The sequence below is a fragment of the Perissodus microlepis genome, chromosome 15 (assembly GCF_051167445.1).
Source record: "Perissodus microlepis isolate ML-2025 ecotype Zambia chromosome 15, ASM5116744v1, whole genome shotgun sequence".
NCBI lineage: Eukaryota > Metazoa > Chordata > Actinopteri > Cichliformes > Cichlidae > Perissodus > Perissodus microlepis.
The window spans coordinates 39,291,935-39,317,077 of record NC_140475.1 but is presented as its reverse complement, the minus strand read 5'-3'; the positions used below and the strand labels follow the sequence as shown (position 1 = coordinate 39,317,077).

The following is a 25,143-nucleotide window of genomic DNA, read 5'->3' as shown; positions in this document are numbered from 1 at the left end:
TTCAAATAGTATGTTTTGTCATTCAATTGTCTGTAGCCTTCCTCCAAATACTGTTCTCTGTCCAGAATTACAACTGCGCTTCTTTGTCCGCTGGTTTTATAATAATTTGTTTGTTTTCTTTTAATTCTGTTAGGGCCCTTGTTTCTTCTGTTGTCAAATTAGGTTTAATACGTTCTATATGAAATTGGTTTTGGAAATACTCATAATCTGCTTTCATCAAGGTACAGATCTGAGGTGGAAGCTGAGCAATGGGCGGAGACCAGTCTGATTTTGGAGTGAAAGGCTGGGGTTCAGTCTCATTCTTATCCCCATAAAATGCAGCCAATTTGACTCGTCTATGGTACTGTTGGATGTCGTATTTGCACTGTAATCGTAAATTTTTATTGTACTCTTTTGTGGGGATAAAAGTCAGGCCCCTATTTAGTAGGGTCCGCTGGGCGGTGGAAGGCTGGAATGTTGTGGACAAGTTCATAAAACCATCCACAACATTTAAATCACTTGTCCCCTCCCGATGGATCAGGCTTATGGGGACTCCCCATTTACATACATCTCCCAGTGCTGTAGCATGGTTTCTGCAGTTCCGTGTGACCAATGAAGGTCATCACCTTCTGTGGTGAACACGTCTGGGGTGAGGGCCGGAATGTGGTCCTTTAAACCTGCAATGAAAGTGTTCAGGTGCAATAATGTGTCTTGTTCTACCTGAGGAAGGGCAGAAGAAAAGTTAATTTCAGGCACATAAATGTCAGCCACAGGGAACTTTTCACAAGCTACTCTCAGTGCCCTTTTCAGCTCCATTACTGGCACATTCTTGTCTCTTTGGGACCTGTTGTTAATACCAAAGGATAGGACTAATTTTGTCACCGATGTGTCAGCGGTCGCTCTCTCCAGTAGGTTCTCCGCATGCCACCATTTGGCTCCCGGGAAGCTGTCAATTTGTAGGCTGTCGGCTGCAAAAGGAGGAAGTCTGCTGACATTGGAATTGCCGATGATGATCCAGGGCTCCTTAACGTGTAGGTGCCAGTCCTTCAGCTTCCTGCGAGTGTTGGGATGTCTCGTCGGGGTCCGCACCTGCTGTTCTGATGAGGCTGGTGAAGGAGGAGAAGACGATGAAGACGATTCCTCTGCTGCTCTTATTTGGAGTCGAGTCTGTACACAGGAGTTTAGTCTGTCTAAGCTGCTGCGAGGCGGGCCCAGGTAAGTCGCTGGTTTTGGTTTAGCCACTGTTACTGTGTTAACCCGCTTTGTCTTTTGGGGGGTGGATTCCCCCTGTGTGAGGTCAAGCCCCTCAGTGTTCATCTCCTCCACAGATTGTGGTGGCTGGATGGAGGGAGAAGGTGGTACCTCCTGGATTGGAGTCTCTTGGAGTGCGATGAGGACTCTCTTCACCCTCTGGTCCCTCTGTGCCGCCGGACTGGGCTCTGCTGTTTGTGAAGTCTCTGGAGGGGAGGTAGGTCTCAATTCACTCTCATTCTCTCTCTCAGAAAAGGGCGACCAATCTCCAGTGATGTGATCTGTCATTGTTGCAGTTGTTGTTTTAGATGTTGTGCTCATTGCAGGCGGGTCATGGACCTGTGCTGAAACGGTTATCCTTCGGCTGGCGCCGGTCTGTGGTGGGGCGGGCTGTGTGTGTAGAATAGTAGGCTGTGTTGATTCAGTAAGGGGTTCGATCGTGTCCAGCTGCATCAACTCACCGCTCTCTCGTGCCGGTTCGCTGGTGATATTCACTTCCACTGTTTCAGTGGCTGCCCTGAAATCCGCCAGCTTCGCCACGATCTCCGCCTTAGCCTGTTCCAGTGATTCTGGGTGAAGGCGTCGGCCCAGGTTTCTTTTTGCCCAGGACGTGGCGATCTCAAAAGGGCCTTTCCAGTCATGTCTGGGGAACTCAAGCAAACTATTAGTTTCCTCCTCTATACTATTACTGTAATGTTCTCTGAGGATTAGGATGGCTGTGTGGGCCCAGTTCTTTGCATTACCCTCAATTAAGGACTGTGTTCTTCCAGTGGGAATGGCTGGCTTGATGACAGTCATTAAATTGTGAGTTATTTTATTCAAAGACGGAGGGTAAATGTCATTTGAAACGTTCTTCAAGTGATGGACCGCCTTAATGAGTCTGTGAATTATACGGACCTTAGCCGAAAAATTCGGGTCATCTGATTGTATTCTGTCTTTGGGCGGCCCTGATCGTTCAGAACGGGCGGGTTTTGAATAGCGATTACCTCGGGCTGGTCTCTGTTCAAAGTTCCGTCCCCGATGTCGGGCCGGGAAGCGGTTCGCGGCCGGTTGTTCCCTTCTCCAACTCTGGTCCCGCGCTTGGAAAGGGCGATCCCCGCTGTTGTGTCCCCGTCCTCTAACAACTGACGCGTAGGACCTCCGGCCGTTGCGGCTGGGGTAGCTGCTACGTCGGGTCGATCTCTGTCCACTCGTTCCGGTCGACCAGTAGCGATCTCCCCTCCGGTCTCTTCGTCGGTGCACCACAGTCCAGCTGTCATCCGTCTCCCAGGCGGGCATGTTTAAAACACTACAAGCTAAATTAAGTAGCGTCGAGCCGCTCTATGCTAACGGATGAGGCACACTGTGACTGTTTGAATGAATGAGTGCTTTATTTTAGCGTAACTCAAAAGTTCAGAAATACAAAAATACAATATACTTGCAAGCCACAACGCGACGTTTCGGTTCTTGATGAACCTTCTTCAGGCTGGCTTGCTACAGAATCAAGAAAGTCCAAATAGAAGCAAAAAAGTCCAAATATGATTGTCCGGTGCAGATTGCGTGCCGTACAAGAAGCGTCCATGAAGGTTGCATGTGGGTCGGACCACACTTCCCACAATGCCTAGGGTGCCCGCGCTTTCGCACCAATCAGCAGTCCAAACATTGTTCAGTTCAAAAGTCCTTTTGAGATCAGGGTTCTGATTGGTCGCACCCACCCCTGCTGCTTTCACGGACTTCTGGAAAACTGAATATCAGCGGGTTAGGGGGTTAGGGGGAGCTCGGGTTAGAGTTAGGTTTTCTGTAAGAGCAGGCCACCAGCAAGCTGGTAGCCTGAGATGCACGGGCCATCGATGGGGCCGGGTGGTGGTGTCCCTGCCCCTTTTTTCTATAGGCAGGAAGGATGACAATTTCTTTATTTAATTTATTGTTTAATTTATTACTTAGAATAACAATTTAGAAAAATATACTTAATTGCTCGATGTTTAATTACTTGATGAGACTCAGAAGATCAATACCACTTTCCCTTTTTTTTTTTTTTTTAATGAATGCATTTATTGAAGAAGGACCACCAAAATCTTTGTTCTATTTGGTGTACATATTAAGAGTTGCTGGACTAACGGTTGGTTTGATTTGCTTCAGAGAATCCTCAAAGTCTTTCATCTTAATGTTGCGCACCTCAGCAGCAGCTATAATACGGACTTGGTCTGGTCCCAACTCTCTTATTGGGCCAAGTGCAGCATCTCTGGCTAATGCTGTCAAATCGCTCCCTGAATATCCTGCAGTCACTTTTGCAAGACAGGACAGTTCGTTTTGGCTCAGTGGACTCCCGTGCTTTCCCAAAAGATTTTTCAGCAGCGTAAATCTTGTCTTCTCATTGGGTAAGGTCACATATAGTCTTTTTGCAAAGCGCCTTAATATTGCTTCATCGAGCTCCTGGGGCCTGTTAGTTGCTCCCATTACAAGTACCCTGTCATCCCTTCCTGACTGCAACCCGTCAAACTCAATGAGAAACTCAGTTTTTAAACGGCGAGAGGCGTCATGCTCCCCCTCCCTCCTTTCACAGAGCAAGCTGTCCACTTCATCAATGAAGATTACTGAGGGCTATAACTCTCTTGCAACCGCAAAGAGTGCTCATACGAGCTTCTCGCCTTCTCCCACATATTTGGAGGTCAAACTAGCAGCACTGATGTTGAAGAATGTTGCATTAGACTCTGCAGCAACTGCTTTGGCGAGCATGGTCTTCCCATTTCCTGGTGGGCCAAATAAAAGCAAGCCACGTGCAGGAGCTCTCAGACCAGTAAAGAGATCAGGTCTTAAGGCAGGAAGGATGACAATTTCTTGAAGTGCTTGCTTTGCCAGATCCTGCCCTGCGATGTCATCAAATGACACAGTCGCTCCACTGTATACAATTTCATTCATAATTAAGTTGGCCAGTTTACTGTCCACATTCTTGAAGTTTTTCATATCCCTCTTCGGGGGCTGTTTCACAGCTGCCGGTCTTCCATTCTGAGTTTTTCCCACCCGAGCGGTTTTCTTTGCATCAGTTAGTCTTAATGACGGTCTTACAGGAGTGGAGGGTCTGATGGTGGAAGAAACACCTGCAGGTTGACTTTTAGGAACTGACTTTGGCTGTGGAAGAGCATGACGTGATGTCCCTTGGGGGTCATTTCTCCTTTTAGAGGCTAGTGTCGTCTCTAAAAGGGTAAGCCTGTCTTTTGCCATGGTGAGGTTGGTGACCATTTTATCCTGAAGTCTCTTTGCTCGGCCATACTGCTCTCCTTGCTCAGTGAGCTCTATTGCAATGCCCCTTTCAAGCTCAGAAATCCCTTTCTTGTACCACTGCACAGCCTCCTTCTTCTCACCTGTGTCGTCCTCGTCGATCTTCAGTGCCTTGGATATATACTCAAACGCCTGCTTGTGGATGTTTTTTATAACTTCAGCGCTGTCTTTGGGCTTACTTGCGTTTGTTTTGGTCGACATTACTCTCGCGCTACTTCCCCCCTGTTCTCAGTCATAACACGGTAAGCTAGTCATAAACGAAAACGTTTAGGCTTTAAATCACATTTAAAGGTGATGCAGTCCTCTTTCTTTGGGACAAAACACAACACTTTAACTTCATAGAATAAAAATTCTGGCGCTTCGTGACAACACCTTATAGGCAGGAAGGATGAAAATTTCTTGAAGTGCTTGCTTTGCCAGATCCTGCCCTGCGATGTCATCAAATGACACAGTCGCTCCACTGCAGTGAACAGAGGAAATATTTTAAATGTGCAATACTTTTTTTTTTTTTAAATTTCACCCAGGGAAAAATGTCTTGTTGATTGTGATGCTTCTGATACCTTTCTACAATTTCATTCATATTTAAGTTGGCCAGTTTACTGTCCACATTCTTGAAGTTTTTCATATCCCTCTTCGGGGGGTTGTTTCACAGCTGCCGGTCTTCCATTCTGAGTTTTTCCCACCCGAGCGGTTGTCTTAGCAGGAATAAGATTGTCCCAGAAAGCATTACACATTAGAAAGGTAGCTTCAAATGGCATGTGCCTGCACTATTAAATAACCAAAAAAACCCACAAACCTTTGCATCAGTTAGTCTTAATGAAGGTCTTACAGGAGTGGAGGGTCTGATGGTGGTGGAAACACCTGCAGGTTGACTTTTAGGAACTGACTTTGGCTGTGGAAGAGCATGACGTGATGTCCCTTGGGGGTCATTTCTCCTTTTAGAGGCTAGTGTCGTCTCTAAAAGGGTAAGCCTATCTTTTGCCATGGTGAGGTTGGTGACCAGTTTATCCTGAAGTCTCTTTGCTCGGTCATACTGCTCTCCAGCTTGCTCAGTGAGCTCTATTGCAATACCCCTTTCAAGCTCAGAAATCCCTTTCTTGTACCACTGCACAGCCTCCTTCTTCTCACCTGTGTCGTCCTCGTCGATCTTCAGTGCCTAGGATATATACTCAAATGCCTGCTTGTGGATGTTTTTTATAACTTCAGCGCTGTCTTTGGGCTTACTTGCGTTTGTTTTGGTTGACATTACTCTCGCGCTACTTCCCCCCTGTTCTCAGTCATAACACGGTAAGCTAGTCATAAACGAAAACGTTTAGGCTTTAAATCGCATTTAAAGGTGATGCAGTCCTCTTTCTTTGGGACAAAACAGGGTTAGGGTTAGAGGGTTAGGGGAAAACAGGGTTAGGGTTAGGGGGTTAGGGGAAAACAGGGTTAGGGTTAGGGGGTAATAGCCAGTAGCCGACCGTAACAAATTGGAATAACTCGAAAAGTAAGTGTCGTAGAGGGATGAAAGTGGTGTCTATGGGGGGGTTTGGGGTCCTCTGGACACCTTGGTGAAGACCCCATGTCGATACCATCAACGGTTCTGGACTTAGGCCCAATCGGTCAAATTCTGACCGTAACAAAAGTTCAAAATTGGTGATAGGAGTGTCCGATCGCGATGATTCCACCACCGCTCTGTGGTTCCTTTTCCTCTCATGTCCTGGTCCACACATGCCTTCAAGACGCATCCTACAAGTGGAGAGCAACACATGATCAGTTACCGCTATAAGAGAATCGCCTTGTGCGCCTCTTCTTCGCTCTGCTTTGTCTGTGTGTTTGGTTTTTAAATGCACAGCAAGTGGCACTCTGTTTCTCTCTCTCTCTGTCACACACACAGAGACACACACAAAGACATGAACGCAGAAAGGTTAGCAGTTAAAAGCGAAACACATGAACGCGCTTCTCCATGGCATGTTGACACTGCTTCTTGGCCATCAGAGCAACAGAAAAAGAGATGGGCGGCAAAGGAGCAGTACAGAGTGGAAGGCTATGAGCTAAGGCGGTATACAGTGCTGCAACAGAACAACAGAGGGCGTACGTTTAGCTTGTGTTGCTACGAGTGCTAGATAAGAGCAGTTTGCAGCTGCTACAGTGGCCACGTGTTTGACAGGCAGAGTGTGACACAGAGAAGTGGTTTAATGCTTTTAAGTTTTGACTCTTAATCTTTGTAGGCCTGTGTGTGTGTGTTTGTGTGTGTGTCTTTTTCCTCTATGTGCCTGGCTTTTGCCTCTGTCCCCCTGTGCCTCTCTGAAGCCGCTGGGTCATTCAAATCTGACAGTCCTTGTGGAATATGTGCCCCCTTGTGGGTCAATTTGGCACAAAGTGTCAGAAGTTGTTAAACCAGCACAAAATAACAAGATCTAACAACCCATGGTGGTCGTCAGCCACCGGAGGGAACCCAGGTTGCCATGTCCAGTCCAGTGCCAATTAAATGTGTTGGAGCTCTACAACGTTGTATATTTCCAGTCAGTCAAACAGAAAACAGAATGTGATGAAATGAATTTATCTTTAATTCCACTTTTATCGTGGGACTGATCAAAGTCGCTGCTTGCAGGTTTCAGTAAAGGGAAAAAAAAATCCAAACCCCCCCCCCCCAACTTAAATGTAAAAATAAACAGGGTGAAACTCCGCTTCACAGTCTGATGTAACATCAGCAACCCAAGCCAAAATAAATAATCAATAAATATGCAAACGCATATAGAAAAATAATTTCCAGCTAAGGGTGCCACCAGGCTTAACTGAAAGCAGATAAGGACCACGTCCAATCTGCAAATCTAAAGTCCTGAACAGTCCAGAGTCATGATACTTCACAGGAACTGTCAGGGAAGGGAGCCGTGCTCCTCCCGCAGGCCTCCCCTCCTCTTCTTCCTCCTCTTTCATCCAGGAGTGTGACAGGATCTCCTTCAGAATGGGACGGTCCTCAGGCTGGAAGGAGAGACACCAATGAATCAGAGACTGGCGTCCTGGTGGGAAAAAAGAGAAAGGTTCTGAAAAGATTTACTATACATGTAGGAGGGGTGATGTGACCCTGAACCCCACAGTGATTTTGGAGGAAACTCCTGTTGAGGAGAACCTGAGGCTCACCTGTAGACACCGGCCTGGTGAACCTGGGGCAGGCTTTGTAAATCTCATCGTCATTCTTGAAGGGAATGTAGCCGCAGACCATGGTGAATAGCAGAACCCCCAAAGACCAGACGGTGAGGGGGACTGCCTTGTAGGGCTTTGACGCGATCCACTCGGGGGGGCTGTAGACACGGGTTCCTGAGGACGCAGGAAGTGAGGAGAGGAGGGTTACAACGCGAAACTCGGCACAGGGAGGGATTTTGTAGGGGAAGGGTGAAAAGATGCTATAGGTTTATGCTAAGTCCACATGTACACGGGTATTTTTGAAAATGCAGCTTTTTCTATGCATTTGGGCTTTTTCTATGCAAACTGCTCCCAAGGGGGAGATTTTAGAAAACTCAGTTTTTCCATTTACGTGTGGATGAGGAAAATTGAGATTTAGTCACGCATCGTCAAAGGTGTGCATCGTTTTTGATGTCACGCTGTGCACTTTTCAAAAATACCCGTGTACATGTGGATGTAGCCTTAGAATGACTGGTTACCTTGAAACTCGCTGCACATGCCGTCTTTAAACAACGCCCCAGACCCAAAGTCTATGATTTTGATGTCCATCGTCATGGTGTTTACCACTATGTTCTCGTCTTTGATGTCCATGTGCACGATGCCGCGGGAGTGAATGAATTGAAGCGCCTCGACCACCTGATGGAAAATCCTATCGGGAAGAACAAAGAACCAGAATGTTAACAGACATCTAAACGACTGCAGCAGAATGCATTAACCTCCTTTCAACCTCCTTCAAAGGTGGTGGGCGGGAGTGCAAACCTGAGTGGATGGTATATCATGACCCAGACAAAGGAAAACATAGGGCTTAAATACACAGAGGGAGCAATCAGTGAATGAGAGACAGAAGGGAAACACAGCTGGGGCAAATCAGGGCTGACGGGACAGAGGAACCAAAACCAGACACATTAACATGAGATACAAACTTTCAAAGTAAAACAGGAAACATAGACTGAACTTACAGACAGTAAGTTCAGACACTGCAACAGAGGGGAACCGGGGAAAATAGAAATGCAATACAGAAACCAAAACCTTCACAGTAATAAACCAAGAGAACACAAAGAAAGGTACAAAACTGAAAACGCTGAGTCAACGACCCAGGTACCCTAACTGTTACAAATTTCTCAACCACTGCACACCACAGCTGCAGTTCCCCTGAGCCACCAGCAGAAGACGGAGCTAAACAATCGTAGCTTTGTTTCACGTGTCACTCAAAACACCCTGTGCATTTTTGTACACATATAGTTTATTTATTTTTTAAGTATCACTCACCAGCAGTGTTGGTCAAGTTACTTGAAAAAAGTAATCAGTAACTAATTACTGATTACTTCCCCAAAAAAGTAATCCCGTTACTTTACTGATTACTTATTTTCAAAAGTAATTAATTACTTAGTTACTTTTAAAAACACGATTTACAACCTGAATAGGTGATAAAGCGATAGATCTTTCAGCCCAATTCTACTTTTTCTGCATAATCCATCATACAAAATGTAATCAAATGGAAAAGTCTCTTTTTTTTAACTTGTTTTATCAGTTTTAATCTTTTAACTTTATGCATCAAGCAAAAATTAAATTATATGCACCATTCTCTGACTGGAAGAAATTAGTTTAACATTTAAACCTATTTTCTGCACATTCCAGCACATAAAATAAAAATATTTTTTTTGTGTTTACACTCAGTCTTTCAAATAGATGCAAGTAAAACACAGCAGAATATAAATAAAATCAAAGACTCAGCGGTCCTGTTGCTCTATTTTCACCTGTAAAGCAGGAGTAGGGTAGACGGAGGTGTGCTCTGGTGCAGGTGTGCCGCAGCGGTCAGTGGAAGGATACGGCAGCTTCTCTGTGAATTTCCCATTCCGTGGTAGCGCACTCGGTGCTTGTTTAGGGGTTTTTTCGCTGTAAAAAGAAGTTTTCTTCCCACGCACAACGGACGTTAATGTTTTTGTCACTTTTTATGGAATCAAACTCAAAATAAGGTCAGTACTTCCACGCTTTAAACGCTGCACGCACACACCCTCTCTCCCGCACTCGATATATTATCCATTGTTAATCTGCACACAGCTGTTGTCACGAACATCGCACTCGCTTACGTCACTGTCATGAGACATTCTCGCAAAAAAATCACGGTTTTAGTAACGCAGTAACGCAGCGTTATACGGGAAAGTAACGGTAATCTAATTACCGTTTTTGCAATAGTAATCCCTTACTTTACTCGTTACTTGAAAAAAGTAATCAGATTACAGTAACGCGTTACCCATCTCTGCTCACCAGTGTTGTCCACTTGTCAGTTGTAATTTCCTTAATGGCAACCTGGATGGTTAAAAAAAGAGTAAAATATTTTAAAACAATAAAATAATAAAATAAACGTCTTGAGCTGTAATAATAATAATAATGATAATGGAGAGAAAGTGCACATTTTTTTAAATGAATAAATACAGGTGTGTATTTTTTTTTTTTTACATGTAGTCCATCAGAGAGCCTCTGTCCTGAAAACACGGAGCCAAAACCTCCACTGCCAAGCAGAGGACCGCAGCGATACTGACTGAGGAAGTGCTCGCTCACTGAGGACCAAAACACAAGTCACATCAGTGCACTGCTCACACTTAAGAGATCAAACATTACCCAACAACAACAGAAACCCAAAGAAACTCAAAAATACCACACGGTTTACGGTGTGTTCCTCCCTATTATCTCGATGCAGTCCATAGGCGTTTCTCAATATGCGGACTTGTGATACATCATCAGTCCAATTCAAAGGACGCATCGAAGTCAAGTAGCTCAAAATGTTCTCGCTACTCCCATTTTATCGAGCATTCATCATCTGTGACTTTTGTGGATGGAGATAATATCTAAATGTTAGGTTTATTTCAGTGTTTTATTTGTTCCTAAGCAAATCGATTTGGCTGAGATTAAAGTTCCGCTTCATAACCGGGTCGTTTTATTTAATACTGAAGTCTTACTTGGAGAGCTGTCAGTATATTTTGAATTTCACCCACCATATCTGCTGATATAAAATGCTGTGTTGTTATTTAAACAGCTCACTCTGAATTAACATCACTACCTGAGACTGAAGAAGTCACTTGGATGAGTGATGAAACATTTCACTCACAGAAAATACCACATCCAGATGAACAGAATCTACTTTCTAGGAATCGCTTTATGTCAGTGACTATACCCATACAGTAAAAAAAAAAAAACATTTTTCCTGGCCAAAATATATTTCAAATATATGGTAAATATATGTTGTATTTGTGACTGCTCAAAAAATATATTTTTGAAATTGAAAATATATTTGTTTCAAACCAAAATACATTTCAAAAGATATTTTAGGGTGAAGAAAATAAATTTCCAACCTTACAGTAGAATGTATATCAAAGTATCCTTTATTTAAAATGTATTTAGTGCAATAATGATGATGATAATAATAATAATAATACTAAAAGTAACAACATGTTTCATTTACATCTGCAAAAAACAGTTGGATTCAAACAAAACAGAGTCAAAGGTCTAGCAAGAATTAGGTTGTTTATTCATTTGCTTACAGTATTTCACATTACACAATATCTCACTATAATGTAGCGTTCACTTGACTTTGAAATTATCTGTCAGTGATACAGTAAACAAAATACAACTGCTATGTACACTTTAGTTTTTGACAATATATACAATATAGTATTGTAACTCCTCCTTGAATCGCTACCTTATCGTGGTGGAGGGGTTTGTGTGTCCCAGGGATCCCAGGGGCTATGTTGTCTGGGGGCTTTTGCCCCCTGGTAGGGTCTCCCATGGCAAATTGGTCCTGGGTGAGGGACCAGACAAAGAGCGATTCAGAAGACCCTTATGAAAAGAACATCGAGGGAACAGTTTACCCTGCCCGGGATAGGGTTACCGGGGCCCCACCCTGGAGCCAGGCCCGGGGAGGGTGCCCGAGGGCGAGCGTCTGGTGGCCGGGCCTTAGTCCATGGGGCCCGGCTGGGCACAGCCCGAAGAGGAGACATGGGCCCATCCTCCCGCAGGCCCACCACCCGCAGGAGGCGCCATAGGGGTCGGGTGCATTGTTTGCCGGGTGGCAGCCAGGAGCGGAGGCCCTGGCGGACTGACCCCCGGCTGCCAAGACTGGCAATAGGGACATGGAATGTCACCTCTCTGGTGGGGAAGGAACCTGAGTTAGTGCGTGAGGTTGAGAGGTACCGGCTAGATATAGTCGGGCTCACCTCTACGCATGGCTTGGGCTCTGGAACCAGTCTCCTGGAGAGGGGCTGGACTCTGTCTCAGTCTGGAGTTGCCCCTGGTGAGAGGCGGCGGGCTGGGGTGGGTATTCTAATATCCCCTCGGCTTTCTGCCGGTACGTTGGGGTTTTTCCTGGTGGATGAGAGGGTTTGTTCCCTGCGCCTTAGGGTCGGGGAACGGGTCCTGACTGTCATCTGCGCTTATGCGCCGAGTGGCAGTTCGGAGTACCCAGCCTTCTTAGAGTCCCTGGGGGGGGGGGGGTGCTGGAAGGTGCTCCACCTGGAGACTCTGTTGTCCTGCTGGGAGACTTCAATGCTCACGTGGGTAACGACAGCGAGACCTGGAGGGGCGTGATTGGGAGGAACGGCCTCCCTGATCTGAACCCGAGCGGTGCTTTGTTATTGGACTTCTGTGCTAATCACAGTTTGGCCATAACGAACACCTTGTTTGAACATAAGAGTGTCCATAAGTGCACGTGGCACCAGGACGCTCTAGGCCGTAGGTCGATGATCGATTTTGTAATCGTATCACCAGACCTGCGACCATATGTTCTGGACACTCGGGTAAAGAGAGGGGCTGAGCTATCAACTGATCACCACCTGGTGGTGAGTTGGATCAGGTGGCGGGGGAGGACGCTGGAAAGACCTGGTGCACCTAAACGCGTAGTGAGGGTGTGCTGGGAATATCTAGCAGAGGCCCCAGTCCGCAAGATCTTCAACGCACACCTCCGGCAGAGCTTCAACAGCATTCCGAGGGAGACTGGGGACATTGAGTCCGAATGGACCATGTTCAGCGTCTCCATTGCCGAAGCTGCTGCATTGAGCTGCGGCCGCAAGGTGGTTGGTGCCTGCCGTGGTGGTAATCCCCGAACCAAATGGTGGACACCAGAGGTGAAGGGAGCCACCAGGCTGAAGAAAGAGTCCTATCGGGCTTGGATAGCCTGTGGGACTCCGGAGGCAGCCGACAGGTATCGACAGGCCAAGCGGAATGCGGCTCGGGCAGTGGCTGAAGCAAAAACTCGGGTGTGGGAGGAGTTCGGAGAGGCCATGGAAAAAGACTTTCGGACTGCCTCGAAGAGATTCTGGCAAACCGTCAGGCGTCTCAGGAGGGGAAAGCCGTGCTCTACCTGCACTGTGTATAGTGCTGGCGGAGCGCTGCTGACGTCGACTGGGAAAATTCTCAGGCGGTGGAAGGAATACTTCGAGGACCTCCTTAATCCCACTGACACGTCTTCCGAGGAGGAAGCAGAGTCTGGGGATGAGGGGAATGACCCGCCAATTTCCGGGGGCGAGGTCACTGAGGCAGTTAAACAACTCCTTGGTGGCAGAGCCCCTGGTGTGGATGAGGTCCGCCCCGAGTTCCTGAAGGCTCTGGACGTTGTAGGGCTGTCCTGGTTGACACGCCTCTGCAATGTTGCGTGGAGATCAGGGGCAGTACCCGTGGACTGGCAGACCGTGGTGGTGGTCCCCATCTTTAAGAAGGGGGACCGGAGGGTGTGTTCCAACTACAGGGGGATCACACTCCTCAGCCTCCCTGGGAAAGCCTATGCCAGGGTGCTGGAAAGGAGAGTTCGTCCGCTAGTCGAACCTCGGATACAGGAGGAACAATGCGGTTTTCGTCCTGGTCGCGGAACACTGGACCAGCTCTTTATCCTCTCGAGGATACTCGAGGGTGCATGGGAGTTTGCCCAACCAGTCTACATGTGTTTTGTGGACTTGGAGAAGGCATTCGACCGTCTCCCTCGGGGTGTCCTGTGGGAGGTGTCGCGGGAGTATGGGGTGTCTGGCCCATTGCTACGGGCCATTCGATCCCTATACAGCCATTGCAAGAGCTTGGTTCGCATTGCCGGCAATAAGTCGGACTCGTTCCCGGTGGGTGATGGGCTCCGCCAGGGCTGCCCTTTGTCTCCGGTTCTGTTCATAATTTTTATGGACAGGATTTCTAGGCGCAGCCAAGTGGCGGAGGGCTTTCGCTTTGGTGGCCTCAGAATCTCATCTCTGATTTTTGCGGATGATGTGGTTCTGTTGGCTTCATCGGGTGAGGGCCTCCAGCTCGCACTGGAACGGTTCGCAGCCGAGTGTGAAGCAGCGGGAATGAGGATCAGCACCTCCAAATCTGAGGCCATGGTTCCCAGCCGGAAAAGGGTGGAGTGCCCACTCCGGGTCGGGGATGAGTTCCTGCCCCAAGTGGAGGAGTTCAAGTATCTCGGGGTCTTGTTCGCGAGTGATGGGAGAAGGGAGCCGGAGATCGACAGACGGATTGGGGCTGCAGCTGCAGTAATGCAGACGCTGCACCGATCCGTCGTGGTGAAGAGGGAGCTAAGTGTAAAAGCGAAGCTCTCAATTTACCGGTCGATCTACGTCCCTACCCTCACCTATGGCCACGAGCTGTGGGTAGTGACCGAAAGAACGAGATCGCGGATACAAGCGGCAGAAATGAGCTTCCTCCGAAGGGTGGCTGGCCTCTCCCTTAGAGATAGGGTGAGAAGTTCAGCCATCCGGGAGGGGCTCAGAGTAGAGCCGCTGCTCCTCCACATCGAAAGGAGCCAGCTGAGGTGGTTCGGGCATCTGACAAGGATGCCCCCTGGGCGCCTCCTGGGTGAGGTGTTCCAGGCATGTCCCACCGGGAGGAGGCCCCGGGGCAGACCCAGGACACGCTGGAGAGATTATATCTCTCGGCTGGCCTGGGAACGCCTTGGTGTTCCCCCAGATAAGCTGGAGGAGGTGGCTGGGGAGAGGGAGGTCTGGGCCTCTTTGCTTAGGCTGCTGCCCTCGCGACCCGGCCCCGGATAAGCGGAAGAAAATGGATGGATGGATGGATAGTACTTAAAGGAACACACTCCACTTTTTCGGGAAATATTCTCATTCTCCATCTCCCTCAGAGTTAAAAATGCAGCTTCTTCTTTCTAGATCTGTACGTTAATAGGGCTCTGGCTCTCTTTTCATTGTTTCCTCACCTGGAAGCATCATGAGGGAGCTTATGTGTTGGATGTTACCAAAAGAAGGCCTGGATAGCAGCTGTGAGATGAGCTGATATTCAGTTCTCTACCAACCCCAGATATCTGTTGGTGTGCTCCAGTATTTTCATTCTGGTAAGTTCTAAATAAGTTCATATTACTCTTTATACCCTATTAGTTTTATTTTCAATGCGCTCTGAGGTCATAGCAAATTAGAACAAACACGCAGAACTACCTTCTATTTATAGAGTTGTTAATTGTTTTTCATTATTGCAGCAAACCAGCCAATGAAATGAATGAAACAAATCCTGACTGGGTTCCAACGCTACACATGGGGCACTACGAAATACCTGCTTCAAACTACATGCTACATACCAGCATGCAATCAGATTACTTCTTCCATGTGAGGGTGAAAAGGTGACCCTAAGATGGCGAAGGTTTGCTGCGTTTTGGTGAACATGTGCCCCAGTGTGGTAGTAAAACCAGGGAAAAATGCTCTTGTGAAATACTCTTAAAAGTCTTGTGCTGTTTATGTAGTGATAGGTTTTCAAAAGAGACAGTAAATTACAGAATGCTATAGTGGGTGATATTATTTAAATGGTGTCATGATTTTATGTGAACATTTTGTCGATTGTAAACTATACATGACATTGATTCTACATTGTAACTGATGTGATGTTCTACAAAGTGGCTTTAATTTAAAAAAAAGGCAAACATTTGTTTGTGTCTTTATTCAACTTTTGAACTGTGGTACTTGGTAAGTACATATTCAGTAAATGCAAATTATTTACATGCCCCCCTAAATTAAAACATTATGGGTTATTCAGAACAGAACTATGCTTGGAAAAATATTTCCCCATCAGTTGATCCAACTCCTCCACAGTAGCAGGTGGAACTTTTCTTTTTTGAGGACGGCTCCTTTTACCTGTCATTACGGATGGCCTGTTCATGTTTTGATCGAGAGCCCTTTTTTTTGGGCAGCTGAAGAGGAGAAGTCTACCTTGTGGCCAACCTCTGGCTGTATCTTGGTCATATTACCCAGCAAAACCCAGTATGCAGGTTCGTCTGTAACAGTCCTTGTGCCACAGATCAACACTGTTGCTTCTACTTTAAACAGAAGAGCAGGGACATGGGTGCAGGTCTCTGCGACTCCGGCCATACAGCTGCAGTGGGCGGCTTCAACCTTCCCTGTGATGCTCACAATGACCCATGGCTGCAATGCTGGTTCATTCAGCCTTTGAGAGTGCAGGACCTGAAACACACACAAAGTTAATTTAAAGACAAGAACTGAGCCAAGGCCGACACAAATGTGTTTTATCTACTTTCAAATCCATTTATCATAAATGTAACAAATAAAGTGTTTTTATCTATCCATCTATAGAACGCTGCATGTTATATTCTAAATCTGCCTGTTTCTTTTTAAAATGGCCTGTATTTGTATAGCGCTTTACTAGTCCCTAAGGACCCCAAAGCGCTTTACACAACCAGTCATCCACACATTCACACACTGGTGGTGGCAGCTACATTGTAGCCACAGCCACCCTGGGGCGCACTGACAGAGAGGTTTTTAGAAACCTATTAGCAAAAAAATGAACTTGAAGTATGTAATGCAAGGATGTAATCACTTTCAAGAGGGAGAAAGCATAAAGTTCGACTTTAAGTGACAATTATGGACACCTAATATGATAAGGAGATTCTGTAGGTCATTAATCAATGTATAAAACTAAAATAGAATGTATTTTTAGTGACACAGGACACAAACAAGGAAGCAAGATGTGTAATTAGGATTATTTATAATAAATATGAATTAATTAGTGCAATTTCTTTAACCATAGAGAATAACTAAATCCTTCAGGACAATGTCACATCAATGCACTGAACTCACTATGTCATCCATCTAACAGAGCCTCCACATGTTCTCACTGTAATTTCCCCCATGAATTCATGCTTGCACTAATCTGAATGTTCGGGGGGAAATCAAACGCATTTTACTCGCAGTACTCAAACAGACTTACCTTACCCTTACGGGGAAGTAAGCCTATCTGGTGCAGATGCAAGGCTGTGTTTATTCTGGCAGAGTAATAAGACACACACTCTCAGGGCAATTCTTAGACAGAAAAAAATCAGAGGGCAATGCAAAAATGTATCCAAAAAACAAAACGACAAAAAAAGGAGTCAAAAAACGAAAACGATTGGATAGCTAACACATTCAGCAAGCCTGGGAAAAGGCAACCATAGAGAAAGGAATAAACATGCGTCTCAGGTATGTGGTGAGGATCTGGGGGCAGCTTGGAAGGACCTTTTTCTCACGGGCTTTACCTGAAAGATGTGCAACGTGGGATGAATCCATATTGGAAGGCCATACCCAAAGGCATGACTTTGGGGATAGAAACTGAGCCTCTAAAGTGACAGTTGGATTGCAGATGGAAGCCAGTGAAAGCAGTCCTAAAAGACTGAAAAATCGTTTTAAAAGAGAGAGGTCAACTTGTGCATCCTACTGGAGAAAATGCTTCAGGTAATCTTAACAACATCTGTAACAAAAGCTAATTTAGGCAGAGACTTAGATAATTAGGCAAGAAATAATAGGATGATGGTGTCAGGTGGAGGCAGTCCATTTATTTTTACTGGGATGATGCAGGATATTTAAAATCAATCTTTGTAGTTGTAGTATAAAACTAGACAGCAGTCCATTAGCGACCCCAAAAGCACAAAAATCAAATATTTGGTCAATGCAAGACTTTTCCAATCATGAATAGTAATGCTAGCACATTAATTTTTTATGCAGCCCAGCGACAGCAGACCTGAGATTCTTTCAGCTACATTTTGAAGGTAAATTGACGTAGCCTTTAGAGACATGTGGCAAAAACCAGATACATGGGTAAAAGTGGGTTCCGAGCACGGACAGGCACCCACATAATCAGTGTGTACATTTACCTGACAGCTGGGGATTATTGTGCTGTTTTCTGTCTTTCCTAAACACAGTAGGCCATAACGACATCAGCATTTTCAGAAAACATAAAACATATTAGTGAAAATATAGTAAAACAGGCTGTAGCCCTGGAGCTCGAAGCTATTCATTAAAAATAATAATATAAAAAATTGTGTCTGAACAAAACAAACAAAATCAGACAAGTTATTCTTACATCACAATTTGTTATAGTAACTGTGTTTGTCAATAAAGCAAAACATATGAGATTAACAAATTCTCTACACAATAGTGTCAGTCTGTTCTTCTCTGTTGGCCTGGTTAATATCATGTAACTTTTCTAAGCTTTTTCCCCTTTGCAGACAGAAAAACCCACAGTGCTGCTTTCAGGGAACACAGGTTATCTTTAGACTTTTGTGTTTGTGGCTGTTACTATTTCTTATGTTTCAGTACCATTATAGTCAAAAGAAGATTGTATTTTCCATTTGCAGCAATTTATTTTCTGTGGTGTGGCTGTTCTGTAGAACAGCGAGAGCTGCAGTAGACTTCAGCACAGAGGAGAGTAGACATGTCGTGTTTGCTGTGTGGCAGGCAGGATTGGACACAAATACAGGACGCACAGGACACAGAGGGATGAACTGAGAGTCAGCTTTTATTGTGCTGTTAGTCTTGTTTCCATTCTTTTTCACTTGCTGTTTTTTCATATATTTCTTGTGCTGATCATCTTTTTATTCCTCCACTTTCTTTCTGCCATGTGGTGTGCAGATAGGATAGCACAGGCTGACAAGGTTTTCCTTTCTTGTTTTGTGGCAGGGAACAGAGGTGGTTGGCCTAGAAAACAAATGATTCTTCTGATGTGATGATGAGTCAACAGGCCCACAATGTTTTAATTACAAAGGCCAGACTGAAGGCCACGCAGGATAATGTAATATCACTTAGGCTACGTTCACACTGCAGGCGAAAGCGCATCAAATCCGACTTTTTTGACCCTATGCGACTCATATCCGATCATGGTGTGACAGTGTGAACGGCACAAATCCGATATTTTCAAATCCGACCTGGGTCACTTTCGTATGTGGTCCTGAATCCGATGCATATCTGATGTTTTAGAAAGCGACTGCTGTTTGATGGTCATGTCGCATTAAATCCGTCTTTTACGTCACTGACACAAGACAGACGCCGATTATCAGCGCCGGAGAAGACATCGTGAACGCTTCCTGGCCATCCAGATGTCAGTGAAACTGTTGGGAAGACAACGTGAACATTTTATTTGTACTGTATAATCTGCAGATTCTGACAGGAATCTGCAACTATCCTTTGAAGCAGCGCTCCTCTAAAACAGCAATAAGGATCATTATTAGGTTATTTACATTATTATGTAAATAACAAAATAACTTAAAGCAAAAATTGGGAAACGTAAAGTCCAAAGTCTTTATATTAAGGGCCATCAGTCAAACAATACTGTTGGTCTGGGTCTAAACAGAGCACGTTGTGTGTGACGTCTTCTTTTGCGCATGCCGCTTTGAGCATTCACACTAGAGCGCGTTTGCTGTCGCATTTTATTTGTAGTGTGAACGAGCAGACAAAAAAATCGGATTTGATCAAAAAATCAGAATTGAGCATCAAGACCTGCAGAGTGAACGTAGCCTTATTTAATGCAGGTCTATGCTTCAATTTTCTAATATTGAAAACATGCTTGTGTTATGATACCATGTCTGTAAAAAGAAGATACAACAGGAGCACCTTTGCATTTCTGCTTCTTCTTGATGATGGAGTTCCAGTAATAGATGTAGCTTAGCTTTATTATAGCTGCTTCAGCATTAATCATTTTCCAGAAACATGCCCTGATTCACTACATTTGTGTCAATTAAAGTGTCTTTGCAGGTGTTATGCAAGTCTTTTGTCTTTAGGAGATAGAAGCAGAGAAGCAGGAATGTTTTGAAAGTAGATCCACAGGATTGTGAAAGGATTTTATGTGTGTGAGCAGGATTTTAATCATAATGACTAAAAAAGGCCCTTCAGGAAGTTTAACTGTGCAAAGATCACTGTACTCCAATTCTGCTCTGGATGCTGCTGGAATCCATTTATTCTTACACACACAGCAGTTAATAGCAAGGCTATCCTCCCAACATGTTGTTTCATTTCTGTTGCCCCGAGGAGACGAATCCCTCAGTTGAAAAGACCTCACCTTCCAGCAGCCATGGGAAGCAAGTAATGTGAGTGTATTTAAAAACTCACTGAGCATTATAACTGTTTACCTGCTTATCTTCATGTCCATGCCCATTCCTGCTTGGCTTGCAGCTTGAGTCTTTATTGATTAGTGATCATGGTTTTCAAGAACTCGGTCAGTGGGGAAACATGTTCGTTCTACTTGATTATTCTTCTTTCATTATTCCTTTGAGCTTAGATATCCCAGATGAATGCACAACCTTCTAGCATAGAAAAAATGAGGATGTTTGTTGAACTAAATATATAAAACATGTATGTGACTTTTAGATGCTCAGACATAATTTGAGGGGGGGGGTTTCCCAGGGCACCGAACAGGCTAGGACCGCCACTGGCTACACCCACACTACATACACTTGCTCCCACTGCTGTGCTGTCAGATGGAGCTTTAGCTTGACTGGATTCAAGGATTTCTTTGCAACAATGAATAATGAATCACACATGGTGGTTTCCTGCTGCTTCTCTTGGTAAAATCTAACTCAGTGTGAGTATCATCATAATTCCTTAGTTTGGCAAATGTTGTATTTATGTCATTTGTGGAGGAGGTGAGTGTAGATTTAAGAATCCTGCGTCCTGGTGCTGAGTGATTGACTGTCACCTTAGAATCACTGATGTGATGTATTACAGCATATGAGAACTTATGGGGATTAATGTAAATCTGCCTAGAGATTTTTTAAATTATTATTTATGCCTAAAAAACCACAAACTGTAGAACTGTGAAGCCAAAATAACCAAACTTAAAATCTATAGATCACGGACAATTTTGAATGTTACATTTTTGGACAAAGTCTTGACATGATTTGTAGTTTCATTTCACCATCACTGACACTGTTAATCCAGAGTGAGTCTTTACGTCTTAATACTGCCTAAGGACAGTGTAACAAAGCCTTTTCTGATGCTTTGCTATAATAGGATCATTGTTTTTACACTGTTTACTTGACCGCATATCCTCAGCAGCATTTACCAGTTCAATAACTAAACTTAAGTACCAAAAATAGCCCAGACTAGACTTGAATTTGTCTGAGAAAATATGTAAATCAAGAGAGAATTTGTTTTCCTGGTTTGTTGAATAATTGTTATTCTGCAGATGGTCCCAGTATATAAGCTCAGTCAATCTTTCAGAACAGGTATCTGGTATCATCGTATCTGAAGATTGAAATATCTGCTGAATGAATCCAAGTGCACCAGCTATGCATTAAAATGTGTATACGGAGCACATACATAAGTGAGAAGAATGTATGACTGGGTAGGTGCACATACGCTACCAATGTACAGTGTGTTTTGTTTTTCTTTTAATTGTTAAAGCTTTATTGTTGTTTTTGCACATGTGACCTGGTTGAAAAAAACAATGAGGCCAAACAACACGGTCACCATTAGACGTGGAACATTCAAAAGAACAGAATACTAGCTAATGGTTGTTTGTTGTTGTATGACACCTAGTCACACTGTACTATGAATCACTAAAGCAATAAGGTGTGAGTGTGTGTTGGGGGGCAGTTTGGTCTGATCCCAGTAAAGTCTCTTTAACTGAGTGCAGCCTATTGTTGTGTGTGTGTGTGTGTGTGTGTGTGTGTGTGTGTGTGTGTTTTAAGATGAAAGAAGGAATTCAGCACTCTGTGACATTACGGCTGCGCTATGATGCAGCTGTTGCATGCAAAATGTACGATGTTGTCTACAGCAATCAGGCGTCCTGTCAGGTGGTGAAGCAGCAGAATACTGATGAGCTGTCTTTGGGGAAGAGAAGCCACTGAGAAGTCTGGCTCAAGTGATGAGAGGGGGAAGCGTGTAAGTGCAATGGCAGTCATTACATATTTACTTGTTAAGGGAGCCTGCTTGAAAGTGGTAGGTAAAAACATACACACAACATCACACTTCACATCCCCGCACAGTTTCAATCCAGCTGTCAAGTGAGTTGTTTTCTGTCCTCAATCCCTTTAGTTTGTTTGTTTTTATGTAGAATAAAAGCATGCATAAAAGCATATAACATTTTCTGTGTATATCACTGAGTTTTGCAAAGTGACGCATGCTCCTGGAGATATGTGAACTCATGGCTTGTGTCTAACTTTCATTTCTGCAAAATAAGATGTTTGGCCAAAAGATTACAGAAAAGAGAGATACTGTTTTTTCACAGTTATTAAATATACTAATATAAATAAAACAGGAGGAGCAGAGATTAGGCTACATGTAGCTAGCAAGGAGTCTGGAGTCATGCAAGACCAGAGCGGTTTCAGTATTGAAAAGGACCAAAGCTGGTTTCTCTCTATGCCTCTTTCAAAGACAGAACGTCAGTTTAACCCTTTCATGCATAGTGGTCACTACAGTGGACACAGCTGTTCAAAGGCTGTTTCCTTGTATTTGCGTCAGTGTTGATGGGATTGCACTTGCACATAAACCACTACATTGGACACTGATGCCTCACTCCATACCTGCCACCCACTGGTCACTATAGATATATGACATGTTTCATTGTAATTGTTGTTATTGAACCCTGTCTTGTATGAATTATGACCACCTCAATCAGGATTTTTTTTCTTAAGTATTTTATTCATTTTTTCATGTGCAAAGAGGAATAAAAAGACTAAAGAAAAAAATCCTGATTGCCGTGGTCATAATTCATGCATGACAGGGTTAATCAGCCTGAATCCGTTAGTTGGTCGATAATTTTGGCATGGTGAACCTCAAGAGAGACAACGGCAAGTAGGTCTTTAGTTGGAGATGTGGTCTCTCTTTAGTGTGTGCTTTTTTGACACTGATGATTTCCAGTGTGTTCAATCTGGAGCATATCCCAGCTGCCTTAGAGCGAGAAGCAGGTTACACCCTGGACAGGTCGCCAGTCTGTCGCAGGGCTAACACATAGACGCAGACAATCAGTCACACTCACACCTATGGGCAGTTTAGAGTTTCCAGTTAACCTGACCCCACTAATGTCTGTGGACTGTGGGAGAAAGCTAGAGTACCCAGACATGCAAACATGCAAAAACCCACACACAAAGGCCCCCACCTGATGGTGGAATTGAACTCGGGACCTTCTTGCTGTGAGGCAACAATGCTAACCACCGTGCTGCCCGATGTAATACTGTGCTGTAAACCCCCCACTGTAATACAGACCTATGTCTGTAATACAGACCTATGTCTGTATAAAAAAAAAAAAAAAGTCCAAACTAACAAACAAACCCAACACAATTTAAAGAAGTAGAATAAAAAGCACTAGCTGGGTTGATCAAGATGAATGTATTGTAACGTGTATTTTGCTCAACATACTGAACCATGGGTGAAAAGGAGGAGCTGTGACAGTTATAGACAATAATACATCATTTGCAAAAAATATTTCTGTCTTGAAAATTATAATTGTACTTATAAATTCCAACCAAAAGCAGGATAAACAAAACACATACAGTATATTGTCTAATAGTCTTGGAGTATACACTCTTAATATTAAATAGCTATAAATATTTACTACCGGGAGGAGGCCCCAGGGCAGACCCAGGACACGCTGGAGAGATTATATCTCTCGGCTGGCCTGGGAACGCCTCAGTGTTCCCCCGGATAAGCTGGAGGAGGTGGCTGGGGAGAGGGAGGTCTGGGCCTCTCTGCTCAGGCTGCTGCCCCCGCGACCCAGGCCCGGATAAAGCGGATGAAGATGGATGGATGGAAATATTTACTACTAAGAACTGCAGTCTGGGTTTATGCATATATATGCCCAATAGAGGTCTTATTAGCAAATGAGCACCAAAACCACGATATTATAACTGTCAAATCTTTTTATGAAGAGTTTTTCCAGTATCTTAGAGAACTGGGAGAGTATTGACACTGGTCTATAGTTTGTAAAGTGATGCCTTTCACCGGTTTTGTAAATGGGAATAACTTTAGCAACTTTCATTTTTTGTGGAAAAGCCGCTGTTTGAAACGACAAGTTGAATATATATTTTAATGGTTTTACAACACCATCAATAGCTGTCTTTACTGTTACCATATCAATATCATTCCAGTCTGTACTGGTTTTGTTCTTAAGTCCTCTAACTATGTCATAAATCTCTTTCTCTTCCACTGCTCTTAAAAACATTGAGCTTCTATTCCAGGGGTGTCAAACTCAAATACACAGTGGGCAAAATTCAAAACTGGAACAAGGTCGCGGGCTAACGCTAATATTTATTGAAAAAAAAATCTTCCTCCAGATTTAAGAATGAATCTCTTCTTATGGACTCAAACACGTTTTGCTGAAAAACTGAATATGGAACAAGCAAAGCTTAATACTAAACAATATATATATTAGCTGTATAATACCAGTAGGCCAGCTCTAATAATAATTTGGTATGGCTTTGCGGGCCAAATGTAATTAGGCTGCGGCCAGAGTTTGACACCTATGTTCTATTCCTTTCAATATTTTCACCAGTGTCCCTTTCTATTCCATCAACCTTTATTTCTTCTGCCAGTTTTGGCCCCATGTTCACGAAGAATTCATTAAAACCATTTACTATCTCGTTCATGTTATTAATACTTCTTGTCCCTCTATAAAGTACCCAGGGTAATCATTATTCCTTGATTCATTTTTGATTATACTGTTTAATACGTTCCATATATCTCTTGTGTTATCTTTATTGTGTTCTAACCTTTTAATGTAATACTCTCTTTTACAGGATCTCATTATAGTAGTTAATTTATTTTTGTAAGTTTTATACTTCCTTTCAGTTTCTATTGTTCTCTTTTTTATGAATTCTCGATATAGGGTATTCGTTTTTTTTGCTGGCATTTTGTAGTCCTTTAGTCATCCATGGTCTTCCAGCATAGTTGTGTTTCCTGTTGATTTCAATTACTGGGCAATTTTTATCAAGTAATGTGTTAAATGTTCTTAAAAATCCTTCGTAAGCTTTATTAACTTCTGTTTGTTCATATACAATATTCCAATCTTGCTTTAAAAGTTACTTTCTAAGACAGTTTAACGTCTTCTCTGTTCTTATTCTTTTGTAAATAATCTCGTGTCCATCGCTGTTGACTTTATAATGGCAATTATAAGATGCAAAGACTGGTAAATGGTCACTTATGTCGTTGATTAATAGCCCACTTTTTATATTTTCTTCTATTATATTTGTAAATATATAATCTAATAGAGTTGCGCAATGAGATGTTATATTGGAAATAAACCGATGCT

The 25,143-nt window shown here is 43.9% G+C and overlaps 2 pseudogenes; both read right to left on the bottom strand.

The window, feature by feature from the left end:
* Positions 1-3,294: 3,294 nt before the first annotated feature.
* On the bottom strand, positions 3,295-4,848 carry LOC146372701 (spastin pseudogene; annotated as a pseudogene).
* Positions 4,849-7,349: 2,501 nt separating this feature from the next.
* LOC146372700 (serine/threonine-protein kinase pim-2-like) lies at positions 7,350-24,439 on the bottom strand (annotated as a pseudogene).
* Positions 24,440-25,143: the final 704 nt, after the last annotated feature.